The following is a 22,695-nucleotide window of genomic DNA, read 5'->3' on the forward strand; positions in this document are numbered from 1 at the left end:
GGCGGGCACAACTCCCAGGACAGGAACCAGTCATGGAGCTTGCGGCCGGTTCTCCCCTTTGCTGCCCAGAGGTCCCCGATGGATGGGGTGGAGTAAAGCCCCGTGACCTGTCCTCCTCTGTCCTTCGTCTCTCTCCTGCCCCAGCCACTCTTGACCGGATACTCATCCAGGGCCACCCAGCTGTCTCCAGCATGGACGACGAAGGCACCTCGGGACACTGGCAGGGTGGGGGCCAGGCTTCCAGGGTGGAGGGTGCCGGGTGGCTCCCAGGGCTCTGCCCTTACTGCCGGCCCAGGCCCTCACTCATACCTGCTTGCCCAGGCTTCCTGGACCCTGCGCTGACCTTTGGCCACCTGTGTCCTGGTCCCAGTCGTCCTTCCGCTGGCCGTGTTATGTGGTTGCCGCTGGCTGCTGAGAAGGCCTGACCCGGCCTCCCCAGTGAGCTCCAACTGGGCCCCGTCCCCTTGGATGTGTCAGGCCAGCTGCCTTCATCTCCGGGCCTGCTCACTGGACTCCAGGACCCTGTCCACAATGTCCCCTGGGAAATGAGCCCAAGCTGGCCTGTGGCCAGACCTTCCTGGGGCCCACCATCGCAGGCCACCTTGCTGCCAGGCCAGGAAGCCCAAGAGTGGGCCAGCTGCTCGCTGTGGGCAGGAGGGTGAGGCTGCCCGGCTTGGATTTCTCCCTGTGCCCCAGGGGTGGAGGGTGGGGGCAGGCTGCATGTGGTCACCCCGCCCAGCCTCGCCCACTGGTCTTTGTCCCTCTGGCTCCTCTCCCTCTGGGGGCCTCCAGTTCACATCTTCCCAGGACCCTCCTGGGGCAGGCCCGGGTCCCTGTCCTGCTCCTGAAGCCCTCGGGCTGCCTCTGATCAGGGCCCCTCAGAGCCAGTGCCTTCCATGGAGCTGTGGTCCAGGGTTTCAGCCCTGTAGCCCCCAGACCTAGGCTTGCCGACACAGCAGGGAGGGGCCTCGGGGAACTGAGGTGGGGTGGGGGTGTCGGGAGGCCAAGGAGGTGGCCCTGGGCCTAATCCCGTCCCTGGCACCCAGAGCCTCTCAAGAGGTGTGCCTAGCCCCACAGCCCCCACCCCTTCCCAGAGCAGCTGCAGGTCAGAGGGCATGGATCACAGTGTCACCACGCTGTGCTGACCCCAGTCCACTCTAGGAGGTCGCCATGAAGGCCACAGTCCTGGCCTCAGGTCCCCTCTGGCACCTCCCTGAAGTGTGCAGCTCCCATGGGGAGCCTTGTCGTCAGAGCAGTCACGTGACCTGCCGGCCTCTGAGACGCCCCACTGCCCTGTCCCCCTGGTACCTGCCCCCGTCCTGTGGACGCTGGCTCCTCATCAGCAAGGGGGCGTGACACAGTCTGGGCCAGGTGGCGGCACTGTGCCCGGTGCTCAGCACAGGGAAGGAAGGGCCAGCAGGGGTCATGCCTATCATGGGTCGCATTGCGTCCCCCTAAATTCATATATTGAAGTCCTAACCCTGAGCCCCCGTATTGGAAATTACCAACACTGCAGATGAGGTTAGTTAGATGAGGCGTGCTGGAGTCGGATGGGCCCTTAGGGTCCCTGTAGGAGCACAGATTAGGACACACAGACACACACACACGTACATACACACACACGCATGCGCACACACCCAGAGGTGATGTGAACACACAGGAGAAGACACTCTGGGAATGGAGAGGAGCCTGGAGCGGACTCGCACTCACAGCCCTAGGACTCTGCTCCAGTCCCGGCCTCCAGAGCTGAGAGTCAGTAGGTTCTCTGTTTAAGCCGCTGGCCAGTGAAGCTGGGTCCTGGCTACCGGTGCAAACAGAGACAGTTCGTAGTCTGAGAACTCAGCCAGGTAGAGCAAGTGAAGAAAGGGTTCTGGGATTTCAGGGCAGGAGGAAAACCTTGAAGCTGCCTCGGGCAAGCCCTAGTTTCTCCCCTCTTCAGTATCGGTGGGGCGGGGGAGGGGGTGGTGGTGAAGGAAGGCAGAGCCAGGGCGGGGAACCCACTCTGGACGCCCAGGCTGGGCTGTGAGGTTGCGTTAGCCTAGGAGAGACACCCAACCTACACCTGAGAGCTAGATGTCCTCACGCTACTGCTAAGTCACTCGGTCGTGTTCAACTGTTTGGGACCCCGTGGACTCCAGCCTGCCAGGCTCCTCTGTCCGTGGGATTCTCCAGGCAAGAATACTGGAATGGGTAGCCATGCCCTCCTCCAGGGGATCTTCCCGACTCAGGGATTGAACCCACATCTCTTGCCTCATATCTCCTCCATTGACAGGATTTTTTTTTATTTTTCACCACTAGCCCCTCCCTGGGAAGCCCAGATGTCTTTATGTTTTGTTCCACATGTATTTTTTCTCTGTAATAACTGCATACACAGAAGTCATAAATAACAACACTGTGGTCTCCATCAGGAGCTCTGCTGGACAGAGGAGGGATGCTGTGCCCAGATTGCTGGGGCCTCTCTGTGCGCCCCACCCCACCCCCACAACGCAGTTCAGAGGTTGGACAGTGCTGTCCCCAGAGGCACTGTCCTTGGGTGGCCCGCCTGTGCCCCTGGCCAGGACCCCACTGGGAGAGCAGGGAAGGCTTGTCACAGGGACTTGGGGCTGTGCGGCGGGTGGGAACCCCATCTAGATACGGCCACAGAAACCTCTGCGGTCAACCTGCTACCAGCTTTCCTGTCCGGCTGCATCTCTTCAAAGCAAGCCTCCTCTAGACAGCCCTCCTCCCTGGCAGATGGTGCCCCAGCCTGGCAGGAGCCCCCAAGTTGTCCAGCTTCCCTGGGGTCACCCTCTCATCCCATAGGACACCTTGGCCAGCCCCCATCCTCCCAGCCCCTGAGGCCCCTGCAAAGCTTGGGCCCCATGGACCACAGGTCACAGCCCTCCTCACTGGTCGCCAGCTCCACCGGTCAGAGCTGCCTCATGTGGCCTTGGGCGTGGGGTCCTACTCCCGACCTCTGACCGGCAGCCCCAGAGGTGCCACCTCTGCCTGGAACACAGCCCAGAAGAGGCAGGACCACCCTGACATACGGGCTTGGGCACGCACCCTGCCTTCCTCTGGGCACCTGGGCACCCACCCCACCCCTAGCCCGCCTGCAGGGCCCTCTCCAGGCCATCTGCCCTGGCCACAGTCCCCTCGCCCACGCCCACCAAGTCCTGTGTCCCCCACCCCGTCCACCCTGGGCCCTGGGCCCACACACACCTTATGAACACGTGCCCACCGAGTCCTGTGCCCCCCACCCCGCCCACCCTGGGCTCACCCTGGCGGGCACTGCAGAGCCCTCAGACCCCAGCTGGTCCCCCACGGCTCAGCCAGAAACCTCTCGCCTGGTCAGCAGCACTGGGCGTGCACCGAGGGCCTCGCTGAGACTCTGAGGGCCACTGGGTTGAGCCCCCACCTGGGGACTGAGAGGGTGCTCCTCCCACCCACGCCCCCGTGGCCTCGCCCGGCCTCCATCCACAGGCTCGGAGGCTCCTGCAGCCTCACCTCCACCTGCAGAGCCCGCTTCCCACCTGCCACCCGGGTCTACAGGCCATCGCTGTAGGCCGGGGCACAGTGCAAGTCTCAGGAGGCCTGGGGGTCCCACAGTGCTCCCCACTGCCGGCCCTGCAGACCTGAACCTCCTGCTCCCCCAGCCAGGTGGCTCGGGTGCTGGGGGTCCCTGTGAGGCCTGAGGCTCTCCCCACTGTCCAGCCAGCTGCAGCCAGCATCCAGGGGCTCAGGGATGCCAGGGATGGGAACACGTTTTGTCCCAGCTCTGGGCGGCAGGGATGTGGGTGACCTCTACCCTACCCAGGCCACCACCCCGGCACCACCACCCCCGCACCAGGGCCCACCCCACAGACCCCATCACCTTTGTCCCCTCCAAGGCCTGGGGCCTCCACCAGGCCCGGGAGGCCCCTGGAGGAAGGGCTCCTCACCCACCCGGTGGCCCAGGCTTAAGCGGGGGTTTCACAGGGACGGGCCTGCAGGAGGGTACTGAGGGCGGCTCTGCTGTGGCGAGGCTGGGGGCCCGCGACAGGGTGGGGCCTGGAGGCTCACCCCACCCTTTCCCCGCCCCTGCGTGGGAGGCCAGGGCCCGGGTCGCGCCTGAGGGCCCCTCGGGGGTTACAGCCGGCAGCTCCCGCAGCCCCATGGCCCCACGTGTACCTGCCCCGTTTGCCCTCTGGCCCAGCGGAGCCAGCAATGGTCCCAGCTGTCCTGCCAGCCACCTGTTGCCCGGGAAATGGGAGGCAGACCTCAGCCGTGTGAGGTGGGGGCCGGGGAAGGGGCTGCACCCTGCAGCTGCACCCCGCCCCCCTCAGTCACCTGCACAGTGGAGGGGTCGAGGGGCTGTCACTACCCACCCAGGCTGTGTGGGGTGAGGGGGGCTGCTGCTGGAGATGGTGCCAAGCCTGCCCTGGGGGTCGGTGTAAACAGGGGAGGGCAGGGCACATGCTTCGGGGAGCCCCCCTCCTGTGGGGTCAGCGAGCCGCCCTGCATTGTCCCTGCCCCTGCCGTCGCAGAGGCCCCTCCTGCCCCAGACCCCGGAACCTGGACGTCATCTCCCCCCTACCTCACAGGCTCCCCCTCCGCCTCTGGTCCCCCACCCCAGGGCCTGGACCCCGCCCCCCATGGCTCCCCACACCCAACACTGGTGGATCTTGCTTCCTGGAACCACACACCTTGGCCACACCCGGACTGGGGGCAGGAGCCCCGCCTCCGACCTGGAAACCCTGCACGGGGTGACGCCCAGCAGAGGGGCCCAGAGTCCTGCAGGTTCACAGTTTTCTAACATGCATTGCAGTGGGTGGTCCGGTGGGCACCGCATTCCTTCATTCACCTGCTGGTCCTTCTCCCCAACACTGGCCTCCACTAAGGGGTGGGCACTGTGTCTAGCAGACATGCCAGGACTTTCCCATGTCCATGCCGCGCTGGGCTTTGATCTCCCAGAAACACGTTCCCTGAGGAGGAGGTGCCAGAGGTCAGGTCTGCAAAGGAGGGGACCCAGGCTTCGGGGAACCCAGGGGTGCAGTCAGGCCCTGCCTGTGCCCCCTGGCCTGCTCCTGCCCAAGCCTGTTTTTTCCACAGGGTTTGTGCTGCTGTTGCCCTGGGAACTTTCCAATAGAGAATGTTGGGTGGGGTGGGCAGGCAGGCCGGGGCAGGCTGATGGATGTGCCGCGAGCGGACAGTGCCAGGCATCTCCCGGGAGGGGCTCGTCTACCCCACACTCAGCACAGCCCACCCTGCAGGCCCAGGCCACGTGACAGCCTTGGGAGCTGGAAGGGTGTTCCCGCCTGCCCTGAAGCTGGCAGGGTGTCCTCGCAGGGCCCAGGGGTCCCCAGCTACCCACCTGGTCTCTGGGTCTCACTCCATTCACCTCACCCTTCCCTGGGCCCCCACAGGGAGGGAGTGAGTGCCTAGGTCCAGATGTGTCCCCCATCAGCCTCTGGTCCAGCTGGCCGGGGTGTCATGTCAGAGTTGGGAGGCTGAGGGGCCCGGGAAGACCTCAGAGCAGATTTGGGGAAACCTCCAGCGTTTCCCACAGGGTGCCTAGGGCCGAGGTCCTGGTCTGACACGCGCTTCTGCTGCCAGACCAGCAGCCGCCACCCAGTGGCCAGAGATGGCCTCACCCGCCCTCCGTTGTGTGCTCCCAACACGCAGTGGCCGAGTGATGTGGGCGATCGGGACGGACGGCAGTGGCAGAGGCCCCGGCCCAGGTGCCCCTACACCGGGCATCCACCTGGCCTACTCGGCTTCCTGGAGCTCACGGCCACGCATGCCTGCTATCTGTCCATCCTGGGGCTCCTTCTCAGTGCCATGCCCGGGCCTTTGCTCCCCTCCACCATACATACACACACACTTTGCAAACACTGAGGCCCCTGCCCACCCGACCTGGCCCCCCAGAGAGGGGTGGGGTCCCAGGAGAGGCAGGGAGAGGACCCTGTGGCCTCACCAAGGCCTCACTCTCCAAGACGGGGCTGAGCCAGAGGGCGGGTGCCAACCAAGCCAGACTTGGCCTTCAGACCAGCCTGGTCACGCCGGGCCTCGCAGCGGAGCTCCAGCCATCGTCAGGGTGGACCGAACCGGTGAACATTCTGCGTCGTGTCCTGAGTTGCGACGGGCCCAAGTCAGCCTGGGCTTGGCCCGAGGTGGGCCTGGTCAGAGCGCCGTGGACAGGCTAGCTTTGGCAGGGTAGCACCTGGGGTGGCTGGGTGCCTGGAGAGGGCGGTGAGCAAGGAGGGTCAGGAGGGACCGGGGCTGGGGCCCTTGCCTCCACCTGGTCTGGGCTGAGGGCCGGGGATCAGGGTGCGGGACATCATCCCTCTGGTGCCCAAGGCCCTTCCCACTCTGGAGGCTCTGAGCTCCTGCAGGTGGGCTGGGATGAGGGTGGGGGGGGCCTCCCTTAGGGGAACTGATTGAGGCAGAGGCCTGTCTGCTACCTTCCTGATTTTCAGGGCACGTACAGTGAAAGAAGAGGCTTCTCCTGGTCAGACACAAAGATTTACCCAGGAGAAGGCATAGCTGGAGTCCTGGTCTGTCACTGTCCAGTACGTGTGTGTATCATGTGCTTGGCAGCCCTGAGGCCCGAGGGAGGGCAGCCGTGTGCTGGGCGTGTGCCAGGGGGCCCCCGAGCCCACAGCAGGTCTGGGAAGAGGCCCTGTAGCCCCTGGAGTGACAGGCAGAGTTTGTCTCTGTGGGTCACCAGAAACAGTGAACTGGGGGGCGGTCTCCACTGGGCCAGGGCTGGGCTCCTCTCTCCCAACCTGCTCTCGGGCCCCCTGGCTGTCCCGGAGGGAAAGGCAGGGAAAAGGAAGCTGCTTGCTTCTTCCCTGGAACCTGAGTCACTCGGGCGTGGAACAGCTTCCAGAAGCTTTGGCCGGCCTCCAGCCTCAGTCCCGTGCAGCACCCTTGAGTTGGTCAGACCCTGTCCGCCGTCTATCCCCTTGGCCCAGCATCACACTACTTGGCCCATTTGCCCCGTGCTGGGCGGGGCTGATCGCCTGCACCCCCAGGGAAGTGGCCCGTGTGTCTCAGGCCATGTTGAAAGCCCGTTCCCTATACCAGTTTCTCATCCGCGGACTTTGCTTGGGTGGCCATGACATAACACTTCAGAAGGTGCTTTCGGCAGTAAAGAGGACGTGCCAGCCTGTGTGCAGAGCGGCCGGGGCAGCAGGCCTTCAGGTGCAGCTTGATCCAGGTGTCAGTCCGCTGCACACACTCTCTCCCTTTCTCAGCTTTACTTCCCACTCTTTGGCTCCACTCTCAGGGTGTGTGTGGCCCAGGTGGCCGCCTGGGCTCACGTCTCAGAGCAGGGGAAAGAAACCCAGTTCTCTCTCTCCTGGAAGCTCCAGAGAGTCACACTGGCTTCACTGACTGTCACTGGCTTACCCGTTATTACGAGTTGACTTGTGCCCCCTCAGAAAGGTATGTTGAAACCCTAGCCCAGTACTTGCAGATCTGACCTTATTTGGAACTGGGTTTTTGCAGTTGATATGATCAAGCTACGATGAGGTCATCAGGGTGGGCCGCAGTCCAACCGCCTAAAGCGCAGGTGAGGGAGCCACATGGAGAGGCCACGTGAGGGGCAGACACCCGGGACGCAGCGGCTGGGACTGCAGGTGCGCCCCTGCAGGCAGGCAGTGAGCCAGCCGCTGGAAGAGGCCAGGAAGGGGTCAGAGGTCCAGACAGAGGTGGCCCTGCTGACCCCACGGCTTCCGGCCCCAGCCTTCAGGACTGGGAGTCCTTCCCGGTTACTCCCAGCAGCCTGCTTTGTGGGCCTTTGTTTCGGCGGCCCCAAGGGAGCCAGTCCATCCCGAGTCAGCATACTGGATGCCCGGCCAGAAGGTGGGAGGGGGGCGGCCCCCAGCAGGGGACAGGAGTGCAGTGACCTGGGAGCAGGAGGCTGACCCAGACATGGGCAGGACCCCGAGGGCGGAGCCGTGGAAGGGGCTCCGCGTCTCGAGTCTGGGGGTGGGGCTCAAGGTTACAGACGAGGTCACAGGCCAACACTGTTACACGTCTCGCACACCTATTTTGTGGCTCAAGTCTTACCAGTTAGACAACTACAGGTACAAAACTTCAGAGGCTTCCTCAGGCTTCGGAGAGCAGAGGACACCACTGGAGAGTCCAAATCCACGTTTGTGTGATTGGACAGTGAGGCCAGCAGGCCCCTGGCACGTCCGTGTGCCTCCAGGGGGCCCCGCTGCCCTGTGTCGGGGCCAGTCTCCACCAGGCTCCCACGGGCGGCCCTCTGCCTTGCTCTCTGAATCCCCCTGCCTTCTCCTTCCCCCTTGGCCTGGCACCTGCTGCCCCCTGTGTGCCCACATGCCCCTCGTTACCCTCCCTCCACCCTCTGGAAGGGGCCAGCAGGGGGCACTGCCCACCACCTCAGCCTCGGGACACAGGACTCCTTTGAGGCCTGCATGGCCAGACCCCGGGGTCCCGTGACCCCCTGGGCCTGAGGCAGGAGGGGAGACTGCCCGCTGGAGGCGGGACATGAGCCGCCCTTCATCCCAAGAAAATGCCAAGCGCTTGGGGGTCTTTCCTGGGGTCCAGAGCGCTGCCTGCTGAGATGATTTCAAACCGAGGTGCCCACGTCACGGCCAAGCAGGAGCCGCACCGGCCCCCTGCAGGGGCCCAGCAGAGGCCCCCAGAGGCACAGCCAAGGCACAGCTCGGCGTCACAGTCCCTGAAGCGGGCGCTGCCCTTGGGGACGGGGTGGGTCTCGAGCCCGTAGCCCTGGTGCCCGAGCTGCTGCGGCCCCAGCTTGGGGAGCGGGGGTCTGTGCAGGCAGAGGAGGCAGCACCCAGGCCCTGTCTGCCTCGCTCTGCACCCTGGCCCCAGAGGCTCCCTCCGCATGCAGTGGGCGTCCGGCCCGGCCAGAGCTGCCAGGCGGCCCTGGTGACTCCAGGCTCCACGTGCCGGTGGACCAGCAGGCACTCTGTCCAGCCGTCGACCTGACCGCCACAAAGAGTTTGGGGTGCCACTCAGAGGAGTTGGGTGTTTAGCAGTGACCCAGGCCCCCTTTGAGTGCACAGCCAGCTCACCTGCCCCCAGGTCCAGGCCTGAGCCCTGGGCAGCGAGCAGCCAGCAGACGGGAGGTGGAAGGAGGAGTCTCGGGGCCAGCTGGGGCCTCTCGAGGGCCTTTCTCTTTCTCTGGAAATCACAGCAGCCCCGGCCCAGCTCCGGTCTTGAGTGGGCAGTGGGCAGCCTGCATGTGGGGAGCGAGTGGACCTGAGCCAGCGAGCGGCCTCTTCCCACGGACCTCACCATGAGGGGTCTCCTGGCCACTGGGGACGCACATGGCCCATGCGCACAGAGATGTAAGTCCCGGGGGTCGGCGGGAGTCCACCTGCTGCCCCCAGCTCTGGCGAGCCCTGGGCAGACCTCCCTGCCCCTGAGTGCCCCGCGGGAAGCACCTAGCACCCTGGCCGTCCCTGGGCCGCGCCCTCTGGGCCTCTGCCCCGCCCCCACTGTCTCTCTTGGTTTCTCTTCCTGACAGACTGCTCTCACCCAGATTCCCGCCTCAGACTCTCTTCCCAGAAGCCCAGCCCAGGGCCCAGGTCTCCTCCTCATGTGGGCACACATGTGGACGCACGTGGCAGCCAGTGCGACCCAGCCGTTCTCAAGGAAGAGCCTGTCGCTTTCATAGTAGTTTGGTCAAAGTCTGTCCCCTCCCTTGGGAGGCTCCATTGCATCCAGCACTGCGTCCCCAGAACCCACCATGGGTTCCCTGTATGGAGGAGGGAGCCCCCACTGCCTCCAGCCCTGCATGATGTCACTCTCAGCTCGTGGATGGGCTTGGACGTCAGCTCCCCCAGAACCTGGAGGATCTGGTCCCAGACAAGCAAAAGCACAAGGCTGGAGGCCCCGCGGCTGCGAGGAGGGCCTGTTGTGTCCCTGCCTGTCCCCTCCGGAGCCACCATGGTCTGCGCCCCAGCTTCGCTCCCCCATCTCTACAACTCAGCAGCCTTACCTCCTACCCTGTTATCCTCCCAACCAATTATTTTTTGCTTCCGGGGAGGGTGCAGTGTGGCCTCGGGGGACACAGGGTGCAGGGCAGCAGGGCTCCCTCCCTCCCAAGGGGGTTGCCTGCCTCCCAGGACCCAGGCTGGATCAGCAGGCTCCGCTGGTACTGAGCAAGGGGCAGGGACGCTTCAGGCAGTGATGGATCAGACCTCTCCTCCCACTGAGGTCAAAGCTAATGAAGAAACGAGACAGGCACGGAGACGTGGGGTCAAGACACCAGCTTCTAGCCACGAAACTGAGGCCGTGGCTTCATTTGGTTCCTGTCGCCTCCCTGAGCCCCAGCCCGACCTCAGCCCCACCCCTCCCCCACTGTGCTGGACAGGAGGACACACGTGTGTCCAGAGGCCACCCAGGCTGGTCTCCCCAGCTCCCATGGGTTGCCCACCCTCTCTCAGGTGGGCTGGCTGGAGTGCTGAGTGACCACAGAAGGGAGAGCCTACCTCTCGGGGGCTGAGTGGGGGTCAGCATGTGGAATTCTGAGACAGTGGGCAGGAGAATGGTGACAGCCCCCAAAGGGACTCACCAAACTCGTGTCTCATAGGTTCACCTGCTAGTACAGCAGTTTATACACAGTAAGGGCTTATCCTCTCCCCTTCCCCAGAGGTCAGGCCACGGGGGCCGTTGGAGGCTGGTGCACAGCTCCTCAAAGGCCCCAGGTCCATCTGTGTTTCTGATCTGCCATTCTTAGCCTTAGCTTCCTTCCTCACGGACAGAGAAAAGGCTGCAGGGGCTGCGGCTGTCACATCTACACGCCAAGGAGGAAGAGGAGGAAGGCCAAGGGGCAAAAGGCGATCTCTTTTCCCTCCCGGGTGTGAAATGGAATAGCTCCAAGGGCAACTTGGCTGTCCTGAGCAAGGTCTTGGGTGCACTCAGCTGTGAGCCTCACTGACATACCTGCAGTCTCCAGCAACTTCACTCAGGGTTATTCAGTGCCAGGGCTTCCCAGGTGGTGCTAGTGGTAAAGAACTTGCCTGCCCATGCAGGAGACATAGGTGTGGGGTTCGATCCCTAGGTCAGGAAGATCCCCTGGAGGAGGGCATGGCAACCCACTCCAGTATTCTTGCCTGGAGAATCCCATGGACAGAGGAGCCTGGCGGGCTACAGTCCATGAGGCTGCAAAGAGTTTGACACAACTGAATGACTGAGCCTGCACGCATGCATTCTGTGCCACCTGGCTGGCAAGGGCAGGAGGTGTGGGGTGATTCCAACATCATCAGGGCTGATGAAGAGGCCGCCATCTATCCACACTGCCAAATACCAGGCAGCCGTGGGAAAGGCTTGGTGACGCCATGTGGGCTGCAGGACCAGGAGGAGAAGGGCAGAGCAGCTGATGGGCCTGCTTTCTTTATGGGAAAGGGGCGTTGGCACTTTCTGGGACAGATGCAATAAACGATCACAGAAGGTGCCTGGTGCCTGAAACAACAAAGATCTGTTCTCACAGGTCTGGGGCCAGAGTCCAAAATCAGGGTGGGGGCAGGGGTATGCCTCTTCCGGAGGCTCTTGTTGGGGAGTCCCTTACGGCCTGCCAGCTCTGGAGGCTCTGGCCACCTCTCCATGCCACCTCTTTGTGGTGGGTCCCCCAGGAGCTCATCTGCATGAGGTAGGCCTGCACCCCCAAAGCCCCTCCTCTCTGGCAGGCGGGGTCTCCATGGCAGTCAGAGAGCAGGAGAGGCGGGGCTGGGTACAATGCCGACTGACATCTTCGCACTCCCCGCTTTACTCCAATAACTGAAGAGGATGCGGGGCGGGAGGGGGCTGAGGGCTGGCCAAGTTAGGGGAGGGGCTGGTATTGAGGAGGAAGTGAACACAGGTATGAACCTGAGAGTGGACAAGATCAGATAACAAATACAACATGTTCCCTTTAAAAGCAGCCATAGAAAGCTTGGTTTATCCAATGGGAAACAGAAAAGGGAAAAAAAGAAAAATAAAAACAAGACATCCCTGGTGACTCAGTGGTAAATAATCCGCCCGCCAATGCAGGAGACATGGGTTCAATCCCTTATCCAGTAAGATCCCACATGCCTCAGAGCAACTAAGCCCATGCACCACAACTACCCAGCCTGTGCTAGAACCTGGGAGCCAAACTACTGGAGCCAGAGTGCCCTAGAGCCCGTGCTCTGCAGCGGTGAGATCCCACCACAGCGAGAAGCCCACACGTCGCAACTAGAGACTAGCCCCCGCTCACTGCAGCCAGAGAGAAGCCGGAGCAGCAACAAAGGCACAACACGGCCAAAAATAATTGCTCAAAAAAAATTTTTAATAAAGCAGAGTAAATAGAATACATGGAAAAAGGTGGTAGAAATCAGTCCAAGTGTGGCAGCGAATGACAACCCACTCCAGTATTTTTGCTTGGAAAATCCCATGGAGAGAGAAGCCTGGTGGCTATAGTCCACAGGGCCGCAGAGTCAGACACGGCTGAGCACACAGCAGCGGGTGCGTGATGGCATGGGCTAAACTCGCCAGTGAGAAGAGACGCTTGGGCTGCGTTTGGAAAAAGAACCAACAAGACCCAACAGTGCTGTCAGCAGTGGGCAACGTTGGAACAGGAGCATGTGAACCGAAGGGAAGCGGTCCTGGCCTCTGACTGAGGGGAGCACAGACAAGGTCACGAGGAGATGCGGGTGTTGTGTGTCCCGGTTCAAACACAGCCCCAGCAGCCCTCAGTCTATAAAGCAACACAGGGCCAAACAGACCTACCAGCAGCACGCCCCGGCAGACACCATGAACTCAGAGTCACGAAAAGTGGACAGACAGACAGAAGATGCAGCATAACTGTGGCCTCACTTGCCAGACGCCCAGACGCTGTAGGTGCATGCACCCACAGATGGGGCACATGCGCCTTCTGAGTCCACAGCAGACGTCTTTGCCCCCTTATCCCCAAGGAGGTTTTAGAACATCCCAAATGGTCAGTGGCACCCAGGCGGTCCTCTGACCAAAAAGAAATGAAATTAATTCATTATCACTCAGCTAATTATCCAACCTCCACCAACAAAATCCCCTGGATCAGGGACGCCCCCACCCCCACCCCATGTCCGTCTTCACTGGCCGGATGTCCCCGGCCTGCATGTCAGGTGGGCACACGCTGCCCCCAGGGACCACCCCACCTGGTAGCCCAAGTGGTCAGTGGTGGCCGGGTCACCCCTTCCCTTCCCCAGCAGCTGGGACCTGGTGCAGCTGGGTCTCCAGCAGGTGGACGAAGTCTCGGGTCTCCTAGGCAGTGGCCGGGCAGCCAGCATGCCCACTCCTGGATGGATGTTCTGTGTTAGAGAAACAAGCTTCAGTCTTATTGAAGCCACTACCCCTTGGTTTCCTTGTAGGATCAGCCTGCTCTGTGCCCTAAGCGGACATACCATCTGGTGAGAAGCTAAACAGGTCACCCAAGAACCTTCAGACTCAAAGTGAGACTCCGGAGCACAGAGTGCTGTGGGCAGTGATGGTGGAGTAGCACGCAGATGTCGCAGGGCGCAGCTGAAGCAGGCTTTTGAAGGAACCGTACAGTTTTAAAGACACTTATCAGGAAATAAGTTTCAAAACAAAAGGAGTTCAAAATTAAACTCAAGCAACTGGCAAAAGAAGTTTGGAGCAAACCGAAGACACACAAAATAAATAAAAGAAGAAAATCAACCAAACAAAAGGTTAAATCAGTAACAGACAACAAAGCCAATATTGTATTTTGGGAAAGATTAGTAAGATAAAGAGATTTTTGGCAAGAATCATCAAAAAAAAAAAAAAAAAGAAGAAGAGAGAGAAGATGTAAATAAAAATTAGAATAACAGTGAAAAGGGAAAAGCTACAGCTCCCAACATGATCTCTACAAAGCCAAGGCATTTCACACCCAAACACGACGGCCACGTTCCGAGAGACAAAATGCCAAAGCTGAACTTTCAATACATAAAATGGTGGCTAAAGCGCTTTCCACCTCAAAAGTTTCCAAACTTTTGCAAACTGAACTTTCAAAACGATTTTTTTTTTTTACTAACTCATGATTTTTGTTCAAGAAAAAAGGAAAAAGAGAAAATCTACCAAGCTCATGTTACGAAGCTAATGAATCATCCATCTGAAAATAGAGAAGTGCAATGCAGGACCCGAGAGTGTCGGCCCCTGCCAGGTGTGGCTGTGGCTTCCTTCCCGCGGTGCCTGGGTGCACGTGCAGGGGCGCTGATTATTCAACGACCTTAAACGCTCCCACTCTTCAGGCGTGACACAGGCATGTGAGTGTCACTGCGTGAAACAGCCCCTGTCCTCGATAGACAGGATGTGGGAAAAGGATGGAGTCAGAGGCCACAGGCTACCACGACTTGCTAACTGTGGAAGCGGGAGGCTGAAGGGTGTCCTTTATTCTCCCTCATCTACTATTCCCCACTATAAAATGTTTTTAAATAAAGCTAACTGGTTTCTTCCGGAGAAGGCAATGGCACCGCATTCGGGTCCTCTTGCCTGGAAAATTCCATGGATGGAGGAGCCTGGTGGGCTGCAGTCCACGGGGTCGCTAGGAGTCAGACATAACTGAGCGACTTCACTTCCACTTTTCACTTTCATGCATTGGAGAAGGAAATGGCAACCCAGTCCAGTGTTCTTGCCTGGAGAATCCCAGGGACGGGGGAGCCTGGTGGGCTGCCGTCTATGGGGTTGCACAGAGTTGGACATGACTGAAGCGACTTAGCAGCAGCAGCAATTGGTTTCTTCGGGGCTTCCCTGGTGGCTCAGTGGTAGAGAATCCACCTGCTCATACTGGAGATGCAGGTTCGATCCCTGGGTTGGGAAGATTCCCTGGAGAAGGGAATGGCAAACCACTCCAGTATTCTTGCCTGGGAAATCCCATGGACAGAGGAGCCTGGCGGGCTCAGTCATGAAGTTGCAAAGAGTCGGATACAACCGAGAGACTAAATGACAGCAACATTTGGCTTCTACCCATCTTATTCCAGGGAAACCCCCATGCCTGCACCGTGCCCACGGATCTTTCCTAGACAGACATGAAGATTTGCCAAGTTGGTTCTCCCTTTCTTGACTTATTCATGAAGACTTTGGTCCCATCCAGGGCCTTTAGTCTCTTCCTTGAGCCATTTTGTGACTTAAAGGATTTAGCAGGTGCCAGCTTAATCCTCCAGGGATTTAACCCTGGCGTGTGGTGCAGCCCCTGTGTAATCCTTGACTTAAGGCGGAGATCTAACAGGCTCCCATCACTCAGCTTGCTTCGGGCTGAGCAGCAGCTATCTCTTCCCTGACGTGACGCTCGGGCTCCCTGCCCTCATCCTGCCTGCAAACCACCCCATTCTTGTCTAAGCATCCCTCTCACAAAACACAACTCACATATCACACAATTCACTCCTTAAAAGTATACAGCTCAGGGTGGCTTTTTAGCATATCACAAGGTTGAGCATATCACCATCATTTAATTTCAACATATTTCATCATTCCCTGGAGAAACCACACGTTTCCACAGTCCTCCAAGACTCTGGACATCATTGATCTACGCTTGTGGAAATAGTTCTCTATGGATTTGCCTCCCTGGACATTCCACGTCGGTGGGATCACAGAATACGTGGTCTTGTGATCAGCTTCTTACCTGCTGTAATGTTTTCTAGGTTCATTCATGTGGTATCATGTCAGGATTTCATTCTTTTTTATGGCTGAATAAAGGACAGAAACGGTATGGACCTAACAGAAGCAGAAGATATTAAGAAGAGGTGGCAAGAATACACAGAAGAACTGTACAAAAAAGATCTTCACGACCCAATCACGATGGTGTGATCACTGACCTAGAGCCAGACATCCTGAAATGTGAAGTCAAGTGGGCCTTAGAAAGCATCACTACAAACAAAGCTAGTGGAGGTGATGGAATTCCAGTTGAGCTCTTTCAAATCCTGAAAGATGATGCTGTGAAAGTGCTGCACTCAGTATGCCAGCAAATTTGGAAAACTCAGCAGTGGCCACACGACTGGAAAAGGTCAGTTTTCATTCCAATCCTGAAGAAAGGCAATGCCAAAGAATGCTCAAACTACCGCACAATTGCACTCATCTCACATGCTAGTAAACTAATGCTCAAAATTCTCCAAGCCAGGCTTCAGCAATACGTGAACCGTGAACTTCCAGATGTTCAAGCTGGTTTTATAAAAGGCAGAGGAACCAGAGATCAAATTGCCAACATCCACTGGATCATGGAAAAAGCAAGAGAGTTCCAGAAAAAACATCTATTTCTACTTTATTGACTATGCCAAAGCCTTTGACTGTGTGGATCACAATAAACTGTGGAAAATTCTGAAAGACATGGGAATACCAGACCACCTGACCTGCCTCTTGAGAAACCTATATGCAGGTAAGGAAGCAACAGTTAGAGCTGGACATGGAATGACAGACTGGTTCACAAATAGGAAAAGGAATATGTCAAGGCTGTATATTGTCACCCTGCTTATTTAACTTCTATGCAGAGTACATCATGAGAAAAGCTGGGCTGGAAGAAGCACAAGCTGGAATCAAGATTGCCGGGAGAAATATCAATAACCTTAGATATGCAGATGACACCACCCTTATGGAAGAAAGTGAAGAGGAACTAAAAAGCCTCTTGATGAAAGTGAAAGAGGAGAGTTAAAAAGTTGGCTTAAAGCTCAACATTCAGAAAACTAAGATCATGGCATCTGGTCCCATCACTTCATGGCAAACAGATGGGGAAACAGTGAAAACAGTGTTAGACTTTATTTTGGGGGGCTCCAAAATCACTGCAGAGGGTGATTGCAGCCATGAAATTAAAAGACACTTACTCCTTGGAAGGAAAGTTATGACCAACCTAGATAGCATATTCAAAAGCAGAGACATTACTTTGCCAACAAAGGTTCGTCTAGTCAAGGCTATGGTTTTTCCTGTGGTCATGTATGGATGTGAGAGTTGGACTGTGAAGAAAGCTGAGCACTGAAGAATTGATGCTTTTGAACTGTGGTGTTGGAGAAGACTCTTGAGAGTCCCTTGGACTGCAAGGAGATCCAACCATTCATTCCTAAAGGAGATCAGTCCTGGGTGTTCATTGGAAGGACTGATGCTAAAGCTGAAACTCCAATACTTAGGCCACCTCATGCAAAGAGTTGACTCATTGGGAAAGACCCTGATGCTGGGAGGGATTGGGGGCAGGAGGAGAAGGGGACGACAGAGGATGAGATGGCTGGATGGCATCACGGATTCTATGGACATGAGTTTGGGTAAACTTTGGGAGTTGGTGATGGACAGGGAGGCCTTGAGTGCTGTGATTCATGGCATCACAAAGAGTCAGACACGACTGAGCGACTGAAATGAACTGAACTGAACTGAATATTTCATTGTATCGCTAAACCACATCTTCTTACCCATTCATTACTTGATGGACTTTCAAGTTGTTTTCATTTTTAACTGTTATGAATAAGGCTGCTGCAAACATTAGTGTATAAGTTTTTGTACAGACATATGTATGTAACTCTCTTGAAATTATTCCTTCATACTACCTGGGAGTGGACTTGCTGGGTCGTGTGGTAGCGCTATGCTGAACTTTTTGAGAAATTGTCAGACTATTTTCCACAGTAGCCGCTCCATTTCACATTCCTACAATGAATGAGGCTCCAATTTTTCTGCATCCTCGCCAACTCTTGTTATTTTTTGTTTTCTGTTTAGATATTTATTTATTTGCCTGCATTGGGTGTTAGTTGTGGCATGCGGGATCTTTGTAGCGGAACGCAGACTCAGTAGCTGTTCCTAGGCGTGTAGGATCTTAATTCCCTGACCAGGGATCGAACCTGCATCCCCTGCATTGGCAGTCAGGTTCTTCTCCACCCGCCCCCTCCAGCAGCGAAGTCCCATAAGAAGTTTTTAAGTTTTCGTAGTAAAATTTTAAAATTGATAACTGTGAGTTTTCCAATTTTGTAGTTTTTCAAGAATGTTTTGGCTATTCTGGGTCTCTTGTAATTCTACATAAACTTTAAGATCAGCTTGTTCAGTTTTTCAAAAAAGGCTGTTGGGATGCTGACATAGACTGCAGTGTTTGTGGAATTAACTCAGGGAGCGATGGCATTTGATGAAAGCTTCCCGTCTGGGAACGCAATGATTTTCCATTTATTTAGATCTTCTCTAATTTCTTTCAATAATATTTTATAGTTTTCAGTATATAAGTGTTGCACTTTTCGATTAAATTTATTCCCATGTAACTTATTCTTTTTAATGCGATCGTTTATAGAATTGTTTTCTTAATTTCATTTTTAGATTGTTCATTGTTAGTATGAAATGTACCTGACTTTTGTTTATTGATCTTACATTCTACAATCTTGCTGAACTCAGTAAATCTAGTAGATTTCTGGTGAATTTTTTAGGGTTTTCTGTACTTAAGAGCATGTCATCTGCAAATAAAGATGGTTACACGTCTTCTTTTCCAGTTAGGATGCCTTTGGCTTTTCCTTGCCTAACTGCCTGGCTGGGGCCCCCAGCAGCGCTGAAGAGAAGCGGGGAAGTGGACATCCTTGCCCGCCGGATCCCAGTGGGAAAGCTGTTGGCCTCTCACCATGAAGTGTTATGTCAACTGTGGGTCCCTCTTGGAGACGCTTTATCAGGTGGAGAACATTCCCATCTGGTTGGTTGAGTGTTTTTGTCATGAATGGAGGTCAGGTTTCTTCTCATGCTTTTGTTGCCTCTACTGGTGATCATATGGCTTTCTTTCCCTTATTTATTTAGTGTGACTTGTAACACAGATTAAGTTGCACACGTTGAACAAACCTTACATTCCTGGCATAAATCCCACTTACTCACCATATAATCCTTTTTATGTGCTGGGGGATTCAGTTTGCTGGTTATGGCATGCAGGCTCAGGTGCCCTGAGGCATGTGGGATCTTAGTTCCCTGACCAGGGATTGAAAGGCAAATTCCCCTGCACTGGAAGGCAGACTCTTAACCACTGGACCAGCAGGGGAGCCCTAGAGCTGTGACTCGTGCTGAGGACCCAAGTATGCGGTGAGTCACTTTCGTTGCCGCTTTGAAGACTCTTTGTGCGTTTGCCCTTCAACAGTTGAGTTAATATGTATACAGGTTTGAATCTCTTTAGATTTATCCCACTTGGAGATTGTTGAGCTTCTTGGGTGTGTAGATTAATGTCTGTTAAAAATCAAATTTGGGACATTTTGGTGATTCCTTCTTCGTATCTTCTTTCTTCCCCTTCTCTCGCTCCTCTCCTGGGACTCTTATTCCAGGTATCTTGGAGTCTTAGCTATGCCTTGCAGGTCTCTTCAACTCTGTTTATTTTTTAAATTTTTTCTGTTTCTTATACTGGATCATGTAAACTGACCTGTCTGCAAGTTCAGTGATTCTTCCGCCTGCTCAAATGTGCTGTTGAGCGCTTTGAGTGAGTTTTTTATTCCTGTGATTATACTTTTCAACTCCATAATTTCTATTTGATTCCTTAACTTTTTTTATTGTGTTAAAATATGCATAATGTGAACTTTGTCACTGTAACCATTTTTAAATGTACAGCTCAGTGTCATTCAGTATGCTCACGTTGCTGTGTAACCGCCCCCGTCTCCAGGATGTTTGTTTTATCATCTGTGCTGAAACTCTGCGCCCATCAGACGCTAACTCCTCATGCTCCCTTCCTGCAGCCCCTGGTTCCCACTGCTGTACACTCTGCCTCTGTGAATAACCATCCTGGGGACCTCGTCTAAGTGGAATCATACCATGCTTGTCTCTTCAGTTCAGTTCAGTCGCTCAGTTGTGTCCGTCTCTTTGTGACTCCATGAACTGCAGCACGCCAGGCCTCCCTGTCCATCACCAGCTCCTGGAGCTTGCTCAAACTCATGTCCATCCAGTCAGTGATGCCATCCAGCCATCTCATCCTCTACCGTCCCCTTCTCCTCCTGCCTTCAATATTTCCCAGCATCAGGGTCTTTTCCAGTGAGTCAATTCTTCGCATCAGAGGGCCAACGTATTGGAGCTTCAGCTTCAGCATCAGTCCTTCCAGCGAATATTCAGGACTGATTTCCTTTAGGATGGACTGGTTGGATCTCCTTGCAGTCCAAGGGACTCTCAAGAATCTTCTCCAACACCACAGTTTAAAAGCATCAATTCTTCGGTACTCAGGTTTTTTCACAGTCTAACTATCACATCCATACATGACTACTGGAAAAACCATAGCTTTGAAGAGATGGACGTTTGTTGGCAATGTAATGTCTCTGCTTTTTAATGTGCTGTCTAGGTTGGTCATAGCTTTTCTTCCAAAGAGCAAGCGTCTTTTAGTTTCATGGTTTGTCCTCTTGTGTCTGCTTATTTCTCACAGCATGGTGACTTGAAGCTTCATCCATGCCGTATCATACATCAGGATTTCACTCTTTGTGAAGGCTGCATAATATTCCACCCTGTGTATGCACCCAGTGGTGCTTACCATCTCATGTGTGCATGGATGCTTGTCCTCATTCATGTTGCATGGCTGGGGGTTGCTGGGGCTCTGCCTGCCCTCTTCACTTAAGGAGCTGGGCTGATGAGATGACCAGTCTTGGATATCTCTGGTCTTTCTGGCTTAAGGAATGAGAACTCTGGAAGGTCTTATACAGCAGCTAAATGCTCTGGTGTGAAGAGGCCACGTGTCACATCCCCTCACACCCCGTTGGCCAACACTGGTCACATGGTCCCGCTGACCACGAGAGACGGCAGTGTGGCCCTCTGTGCACTGGCCGGCGCAGAGCTGGCACGAGTGAGCACACAGCCCTCCCTCCTGCGTTCACAGCCACCGCACCTACCTACCCCACCTTAGTCATTCGGTCTTTCGGTTCATCCGGTTAGTAATGAGCAGTCGCCTTGGCACTGAACACTCCTTCTTCATAAGTGATCTGGCGTCATGTTATGAAACTTTCCTATGGTTTCTGCCAAGTGAAAATTGTCCGCCTTATCCCTTATCTTGTGTGTGTAGTCGTCCAGATGCTCCTCTGCCGCACCCAAAGCCGCACCTACTGCAGACCCAGGGATCCCCTCCCCAGTAACACAGCCACCCTTGAACAGCTCCGGTTTTAATACCTAGACCCCACAGGAGTTCTCGTTCCAGCAATATTTACACAGGAACATTTTCTATGAATAGCACCCTGAATCGATAAAAGAACTTAAACAGAATGGCATGCGGGGAATGTTGATGAAATCTCAGACATGATGGCTAGATGATCGCCATCCTGCCAGGGTGTCATGCAAAGCTCGGGGGTCAACACCTGCCTGTGTGGACGGTGGGTGAGCTGGGGCTGTGAGAGGCTGCTCCCTGCAGACAGGTGTGTTCACATCCGTGTTCATCCCCGTGTTTGGGAAGCGCTTCACTTACACGTATGTGTACTTACTGGCTTTTAGTTACATTATAATTTTTCCCATGTAGACTTCCAGCTGATATCTTCATGGAGAATGTCTAATTCTTGAGAATTGTCTCTTGCCATTAAATGGAAGAGGCCTGTATCTGAGCAGTCAATCACAGTACATGGCCTAAATTTTTCATATGGTGTCTGTTCTGTAGCATAGATTGTTACCTTTTCCAGACTCTAAAATCTTTCCATGCTCACTGTTATTACTGCTATGCAGACTACATTTTCATGTTTACTACGATTATGGATGAACGCTTTGTCCCCATCCACACTCATCAGTTGATTTTTTGTCCTGTGCAAAGAGGTTGAAGCACAAGCAAAATACATGAACTTTTGAGCATCATATATCACAAGGTACCCAGGCTCCATATTTTTAAAAATGTTACCATTTGGAAGAATATGTATTTAATAAGTTTCCAAATGCGCTGCACCTGTGGTTGCTGTATTTGAGGACAGGATTCAGGCCACAGTCCCGTGTTTAACATCCCCGGTGGGTGATTTCCTCCAGGATGCGCACTGCTCAGTTCACTGGCCGAGCGGCGCCCGCTGTTGAAGTGTGGCTGGTTCCAGACGTCAGAGCACCGGCCCTTCGGCAACTGGAGCGTGTCCTCCTCAGGAGCCAGTTAGCATGGAGCCTACCAGACCAGACACCACGCTGCCCTCCTGTCAGGGGCTGGAATAAATCCCACACTTTTGTGTCACTGAATCACTGGGCTGTACACCTGAAACTGACACAGCATTATAAATCAACTACATTTCCATTAAAAAAAATTTTAAGTAATAGAGGATGGTAAAGATTAAAAGAAAGCAAGCTGGAGTAAGAAGGAGGCACTGTGCTGCCCCCTGCTGGAACCTCTACTAGTGATCAGTTCAGTTCAGTCTCGGTCCCATCTGACTCTTTGTGACCCCATGGACTGCAGCACGCCAGGCCTCCCTGTCCATCACCAACTCCTGCAATTCACTCAAACTCATGTCCATCGAGTCAGTGATGCCATCCAGCCATCTCATCCTCTGTCGTCCCCTTCTCCTCCCGCCTTCAATCTTTCCCAGCATCAGGGTCTTTTCCAATGAGTCAGTTCTTCACATCAGGGGGCCAAAGCATTGGAGCTTCAGCTTCAGCATCAGTCCTTCCAATGAATAGTAAGAACTGATTTCCTTTAGGATGGACTGGTTGGATCCCCTTGCAGTCCAAGGGACTCTCGAGAGTCTCCTCCAGGACCACAGTTCAAAAGCATCAATTCTTCGGCACTCAACTTCCTCTGTAGTCCAATTCTCACATCCATACATGACCACTGGAAAAATCATAGCTTTAGACTTGACAAAGTACTGTCTCTGTTTTTTAATATGC

This window comes from Bubalus bubalis, chromosome 15 (genome assembly GCF_019923935.1).
Source record: "Bubalus bubalis isolate 160015118507 breed Murrah chromosome 15, NDDB_SH_1, whole genome shotgun sequence".
Classification (NCBI taxonomy): domain Eukaryota; kingdom Metazoa; phylum Chordata; class Mammalia; order Artiodactyla; family Bovidae; genus Bubalus; species Bubalus bubalis.